Source organism: Nothobranchius furzeri, unplaced genomic scaffold, assembly GCF_043380555.1.
Source record: "Nothobranchius furzeri strain GRZ-AD unplaced genomic scaffold, NfurGRZ-RIMD1 Scf040, whole genome shotgun sequence".
Lineage (NCBI taxonomy): Eukaryota > Metazoa > Chordata > Actinopteri > Cyprinodontiformes > Nothobranchiidae > Nothobranchius > Nothobranchius furzeri.
In genome coordinates this window covers 619,307-626,806 of record NW_027223057.1, presented here as the reverse complement: position 1 = coordinate 626,806, position 7,500 = coordinate 619,307, and positions in this window count along the sequence as shown.

Sequence of the window (7,500 nt, the reverse complement as noted above, 5' to 3'; positions counted from 1 at the left end):
CCTCCAGCTGGTGATGGCGGGGAGGAGGAGCAGCAGCAGCCAGCCTCCAGCAGCCAGCCAGCCTCCAGCAGCTGATGGCGGTGTGTGGGAGCAGCAGCCAGCCTCCAGCGGCCAGCCAGCCTCCAGCAGCAGATGGCGGGGTGGAGGAGCTGCAGCCAGCGTCCATCAGCTGATGGCGGGGTGGAGGAGCAGCAGGCAGCCTCCAGCTGGTGATGGCGGGGTGGAGGAGCTGCAGCCAGCGTCCAGCAGCTGATGGTGGGGTGGAGGAGCTGCAGCCAGCGTCCAGCAGCTGATGGTGGGGTGGAGGAGCTGCAGCCAGCGTCCAGCAGCTGATGGTTGGGTGGAGGAGCAGCAGCCAGCCTCCAGCAGCTGATGGCGGGGTGGAGGAGCTGCAGCCAGCCTCCAGCAGCCAGCCTCCAGCTAGTGATGGCGGGGTGGAGAAGCAGGCAGCCTCCATCAGCTGATGGCGGGGTGGAGGAGCAGAAGCCAGCCTCCAGCTGGTGATGGCGGGGTGCAGGAGCTGCAGGCAGCCTCCAGCAGCTGATGGCGGGGTGCAGGAGCTGCAGCCAGCGTCCAGCAGCTGATGGTGGGGTGGAGGAGCTGCAGCCAGCCTCCAGCAGCCAGCCTCCAGCTAGTGATGGCGGGGTGGAGAAGCAGGCAGCCTCCATCAGCTGATGGCGGGGTGTAGGAGCAGAAGCCAGCCTCCAGCTGGTGATGGCGGGGTGCAGGAGCTGCAGGCAGCCTCCAGCAGCTGATGGCGGGGTGCAGGAGCTGCAGGCAGCCTCCAGCAGCTGATGGCGGGGTGGAGGAGCTGCAGCCAGCGTCCAGCAGCTGATGGTGGGGTGGAGGAGCTGCAGCCAGCGTCCAGCAGCTGATGGTTGGGTGGAGGAGCAGCAGCCAGCCTCCAGCAGCTGATGGCGGGGTGCAGGAGCAGCAGCCAGCCTCCAGCAGCTGATGGCGGGGTGGAGGAGCTGCAGCCAGCCTCCAGCAGCCAGCCTCCAGCTAGTGATGGCGGGGTGGAGAAGCAGGCAGCCTCCATCAGCTGATGGCGGGGTGGAGGAGCAGAAGCCAGCCTCCAGCAGCTGATGGCGGGGTGCAGGAGCTGCAGCCAGCGTCCAGCAGCTGATGGTGGGGTGGAGGAGCTGCAGCCAGCCTCCAGCAGCCAGCCTCCAGCAGCTGATGGCGGGGTGCAGGAGCAGCAGCCAGCCTCCAGCAGCTGATGGCGGGGTGGAGGAGCAGCAGCCAGCCTCCAGCAGCCAGCCTCCAGCTGCTGATGGCGGGGTGGAGGAACAGAAGCCTCCAGCAGCTGATGGCAGGGTGCAGGAGCAGCAGCCAGCCTCCAGCTGGTGATGGCGGGGTGGAGGAGCTGAAACCTGGGTCGGACCTGGTCTGCAGCAGGGCCCATTACCACTCAGAAGCTGATGGCAGTGTGTGTTTAGGTCCCTGCGGGGTGGATGAGCTGAAACCTGGGTCAGACTTGGTGTGCAGCAGGGCTCAGCACCCTCCAGAAGCCGATGACAGTGTGTCTTTAACTCCCTGCCTGGTGGGAGAGCTGAAAGCTGGGTCGGACCTGGTCTTTAGCAGAGCTCAGCAGCCTCCAGAAGCTGATGGCAGTGTGTGTTTCATCCCCTGCGGGGTGGGAGAGCTGAAACGTGGGTCGGACCTGGTCTGCAGCAGGGCCCATCACCATCCAGAAGCTGACGGCGGTGTGTGTTTAAGTCCCTGCGGGGTGGGAGAGCCATAACCTGGGTCGGACCTGGTCTGCAGCAGAGCTCAGCAGCCTCCAGAACCTGATGGCAGTGTGTCTTTAATCCACTGCGGGGTGCAGGAGCTGAAACCTGGGTCGGACCTGGTCTGCAGCAGGGCTCAGCAGCCAGCAGAAGGTGATGGCAGTGTGTGTTTAGTTCCCTGCGGGGTGCAGGAGCTGAAACCTGGGTCGGACCTGGTCTGCAGCAGAGCTCAGCAGCCAGCAGAAGCTGATGGCAGTGTGTGTTTAATTCCCTGCCTGGTGGGAGAGCTGTAACCCGGGTCGGACTTGGTCTGCAGCAGGGCCCATCACCATCCAGAAGCTGATGGCAGTGTGTCTTTAATTCCCTGCGGGGTGGAGGAGCAGAAACCTGGGTCGGACCTGGTCTATAGCAGAGCTCAGCAGCCTCCAGCAGCTGATGGCAGTGTGTGTTTAAGTCCCTGCCTGGTGTGAGAGCTGAAACCTGGGTCGGACCTGGTCTATAGCAGAGCTCAGCAGCCTCCAGCAGCTGATGGCTGCGTGTGTTTAAGTCCCTGCGGGGTGCAGGAGCTGAAACCTGGGTCGGACCTGGTCTATGGCAGAGCTCAGCAGCCTCCAGAAGCTGATGGCAGCGTGCCTCTAAGTCCCTGCCTGGTGGGAGAGCTGAAACCTGGGTCGGACCTGGTCTATAGCAGAGCTCAGCAGCCTCCAGCAGCTGATGGCTGCGTGTGTTTAAGTCCCTGCGGGGTGCAGGAGCTGAAACCTGGGTCGGACCTGGTCTATGGCAGAGCTCAGCAGCCTCCAGAAGCTGATGGCAGCGTGCCTCTAAGTCCCTGCCTGGTGGGAGAGCTGAAACCTGGGTCGGACATGGTCTGCAGCAGGGCTCGGCAGCCTCCAGAAGCTGATGGCAGTGTGTGTTTAAGTCCCTGCCTGGTAGGAGAGCTGAAACCTGGGTCGGACCTGGTCTATAGAAGAGCTCAGCAGCTGATTGCAGTGTGTGTTTAAGTCCCTGCCTGGTGGGAGAGCTGATATCCGGGTCGGACCTGGTCCACAGCAGGGCCCATCACCCTCCAGAAGCTGGTGGCAGTGTGTGTTTAAGTCCCTGCGGGGTGCAGGAGCTGAAAGCTGGGTCGGACCTGGTCTGCAGCAGAGCTCAGCAGCCTCCAGTTGCTGATGGCAGTGTGTGTTTAAGTCCCTGCCTGGTGGGAGAGCTGAAACCTGGGTCGGACCTGGTCTATAGCAGAGCTCAGCAGCCTCCAGCTGCTGATGGCGTGGTGGAGGAGCAGCAGCAGCAGCAGCCAGCCTCCAGCAGCCAGCCAGCCCCCAGCAGCTGATGGCGGGGTGGAGGAGCGGAAGCCAGCCTCCAGCAGCTTATGGCGGGGTGGAGGAGCTGAAACCTGGGTCGGACCTGGTCTATAGTAGAGCTCCGCAGCCTCCAGACGCTGATGGCGGTGTGTCTTTAAGACCCTGCCTGGTGGGAGAGCTGAAACCTGGGTCGGACCTGGTCTGTAACAGAGCTCAGCAGCCTCCAGAAGCTGATGGCAGTGTGTGTTTAGTTCCCTGCGGGGTGGAGGAGCAGAAACCTGGGTCGCACCTGGTCTATAGAAGAGCTCAGCAGCCTCCAGAAGCTGATATCAGTGTGTGTTTAAGTCCCTGCGGGGTGGGAGAGCTGAGACCTGGGTCGGACCTGGTCTGCAGCAGGGCTCAGCAGCCTCCAGAAGCTGACGGCAGTGTGTGTTTAAGTCCCTGCCTGGTGTGAGAGCTGAAACCTGGGTCGGACCTGGTCTATAGCAGAGCTCAGCAGCCTCCAGCAGCTGATGGCTGCGTGTGTTTAAGTCCCTGCGGGGTGCAGGAGCTGAAACCTGGGTCGGACCTGGTCTATGGCAGAGCTCAGCAGCCTCCAGCAGCTGATGGCAGTGTGTGTTTAAGTCCCTGCCTGGTGGGAGAGCTGAAACCTGGGTCGGACCTGGTCTATAGCAGAGCTCAGCAGCCTCCAGCAGCTGATGGCAGTGTGTGTTTGATCCCCTGCGGGGTGGGAGAGCTGAAACTTGGGTCGGACCTGGTCTGCATCAGGGCTCAGCAGCCTCCAGAATCCGATGGCAGTGTGGGTTTAAGTCCATGCGGGGTGCAGGAGCAGAAACCTGGGTCGGACCTGGTCTATAGCAGGCCTCAGCAGCATCGAGAAGCTGATGGCAGTGTGTCTTTAATTCCCTGCGGGGTGGGAGAGCTGTAACCTGGGTCGGACCTGGCCTGCAGCGGAGCTCAGCAGCCTCCAGAAGCTGATGGCAGTGTGTCTTTAATTCCCTGCGGGGTTGAGGAGCAGAAACCTGGGTCGGACCTGGTCTGCAGCAGGGCCCATCACCATCCAGAAGCTGATGGCTGTGTGTGTTTAAGTCCCAGGGGGGTGGGAGAGCCATAACCTGGGTCGGACCTGGTCTGCAGCAGGGCTCAGCAGCCTCCAGTTGCAGATGGCAGTGTGTGTTTAGTTCCCTGCGGGGTGCAGGAGCTGAAACCTGGGTCGGACCTGGTCTATAGCAGAGCTCAGCAGCCTCCAGAAGCTGATGGCAGTGTGTCTTCAATTCCCTGCGGGGTGCAGGAGCTGATACCTGGGTCGGACCTGGTCTGCAGCAGGGCCCATCACCATCCAGACGCTGATGGCAGTGTGTGTTTAAGTCCTAGTGGGCTGCAGGAGCTGAAACCTGGGTCGGACCTGCTCTATAGTAGAGCTCAGCAGCCTCCAGAAGCTGATGGCAGTGTGTCTTTAAGTCCCTGCGGGGTGGGATAGCTGAAACCTGGGTCGGACCTGGTCTGCAGCAGGGCCCATCACCCTCCAGAAGCTGTTGGCAGTGTGTCTTCCATTCCTAGTGGGGCAGGGGAGCAAAGACCTGGGCAGAGGAGCGCCTGTCTGCATCCGATCCGGCCCCTCAGCAGCCCGCCGTGAGCCTTAGAGAACCCCCCCCCCCCCCCCCCCCCCCCAGCGGGCTCCAGGAACCGGGCCCTGCGTCGGACCCAGCTCAGGCAGGCCCTCCCTCGGGCCCTGCAGCAGGTGGCCCCGTCTATGCAGTCGAAAACCCCGCGAAAATCGGTGTAGAAACGCCCGAGAGGCGTGGTGCGGTTCCCCCGGCCGGTACCGGGTCCGGACCGGTCCGGAAGTCCACCCAGAACACTGCCTGGGGCTTCTGGGCGGCTCCCCAGGCGCAGGCAGTCGAAAACCGCGTGAAAATCGGTTCAGAATTGACAAAACGGCGACCTCGTCGCTCCAAAAACTAAGTCCAAACTAAGCCTTTCGCTTATCGCTTAACGCTTAAGGCGGTCGGCCTTATGGCCAGTAAATGAAAAGTGCCTGCGCCCCTGGAGGTTTTGGAAGGTGCGAGCGATGACCATGCTCGGGTTAGTAGGTGAGGCCATCGGAAAACCAGCGTGAGTTGGCGGGTTTGGGTGGCAATCTATTCCAGGCAGAGTCGACTATCTCTGGGCATCAATTTTGGGATTTTTCCGGCTCTGGTTCTGGGAGAAACGCAGGGGCAAAGTGCACGAGCCGCGGCCGATTTTGGTGGCCTGTCCCTGGGCACAAAGTCTGAGGAGTGTGGGCCTGGTTCTCCGAAAAATACCAGTCTGCTGGAGCTCACTCCCATGGCTCCAGGGGGCACGGCACACCCCCCGGTAGCCGACCAAAGTGATCTACTCGGGCCAGACTCGGACCCACGACCCGGGGTGAGAACCACAACTACTGGTCATCCTTTTGACCTCCAGGGGGCGCGGCAGAGCCTCCCCAGTCCGACGCAAGTGCCCCACTTGGGCCATACTCAGACCCACGGCCCGGGGCGAGAACCACAACTACTGGTCATCCTTTAGACCTCCAGGGGGCCCGGCACAGCCTCCCTAGACCGACACAAGTGCTCCACTTTGGCTGTACTCTGACCCAAGTCCCGGTGCGAGAACCACAACTACTGGTCATCCTTTAGACCTCCAGGGGGCCCGGCACAGCCTCCCTAGGCCGACACAAGTGCTCCACTTGGGCTATACTCTGACCCAAGTCCCGGGGCGAGAACCACAACTACTGGTCATCCTTTTGACCTCATGGTCATCCTTTAGACCTCCGGGGGGCACGGCACAGCCTCCCTAGTCCGACACAAGTGCTCCACTTGGGCTATACTCTGACCCAAGTCCCGGGGCGAGAACCACAACTACTGGTCATCCTTTAGACCTCCAGGGGGCACGGCACACCCCCCGGTAGCCGACCAAAGTGCTCTACTCGGGCCAGACTCGGACCCACGACCCGGGGTGAGAACCACAACTACTGGTCATCCTTTAGACCTCCAGGGGGCACGGCACAGCCTCCCTAGTCTGACACAAGTGCTCCACTTGGGCTATACTCGGACCCACGACCCGGGGTGAGAACCACAACTACTGGTCATCCTTTAGACCTCCAGGGGGCACGGCACAGCCTCCCTAGTCCGACACAAGTGCTCCACTTGGGCTATACTCGGACCCAAGTCCCGGGGCGAGAACCACAACTACTGGTCATCCTTTAGACCTCCAGGGGGCACGGCACACCCCCCGGTAGCCGACCAAAGTGCTCTACTCGGGCCAGACTCGGACCCACGACCCGGGGTGAGAACCACAACTACTGGTCATCCTTTAGACCTCCAGGGGGCACGGCACAGCCTCCCTAGTCCGACACAAGTGCTCCACTTGGGCTATACTCGGACCCACGACCCGGGGTGAGAACCACAACTACTGGTCATCCTTTAGACCTCCAGGGGGCACGGCACAGCCTCCCTAGTCCGACACAAGTGCTCCACTTGGGCTATACTCGGACCCAAGTCCCGGGGCGAGAACCACAACTACTGGTCATCCTTTAGACCTCCAGGGGGCCCGGCACAGCCTCCCTAGTCCGACACAAGTGCTCCACTTGGGCTATACTCTGACCCAAGTCCCGGGGCGAGAACCACAACTAATGGTCATCCTTTAGACCTCCAGTGGGGCCCGGCACAGCCTCCCTAGGCCGACACAAGTGCTCCACTTGGGCTATACTCTGACCCAAGTCCCGGGGCGAGAACCACAACTAATGGTCATCCTTTAGACCTCCAGGGGGCCCGGCACAGCCTCCCTAGACCGACACAAGTGCTCCACTTGGGCTAAACTCTGACCCAAGTCCCGGGGCGAGAACCACAACTACTGGTCATCCTTTAGACCTCCAGGGGGCACGGCACAGCCTCCCTAGTCCGACACAAGTGCTCCACTTGGGCTATACTCTGACCCAAGTCCCGGGGCGAGAACCACAACTACTGGTCATCCTTTAGACCTCCAGGGGGCACGGCACAGCCTCCCTAGTCCGACACAAGTGCTCCACTTGGGCTATACTCGGACCCACGACCCGGGGCGAGAACCACAACTACTGGTCATCCTTTAGACCTCCAGGGGGCACGGCACAGCCTCCCTAGTCCGACACAAGTGCTCCACTTGGGCTATACTCTGACCCAAGTCCCGGGGCGAGAACCACAACTACTGGTCATCCTTTAGACCTCCAGGGGGCACGGCACAGCCTCCCTAGTCCGACACAAGTGCTCCACTTGGGCTATTCTCTGACCCAAGTCCCGGGGCGAGAACCACAACTACTGGTCATCCTTTAGACCTCCAGGGGGCACGGCACACCCCCCGGTAGCCGACCAAAGTGCTCTACTCGGGCCAGACTCGGACCCACGACCCGGGGTGAGAACCACAACTACTGGTCATCCTTTAGACCTCCAGGGGGCACGGCACAGCCTCCC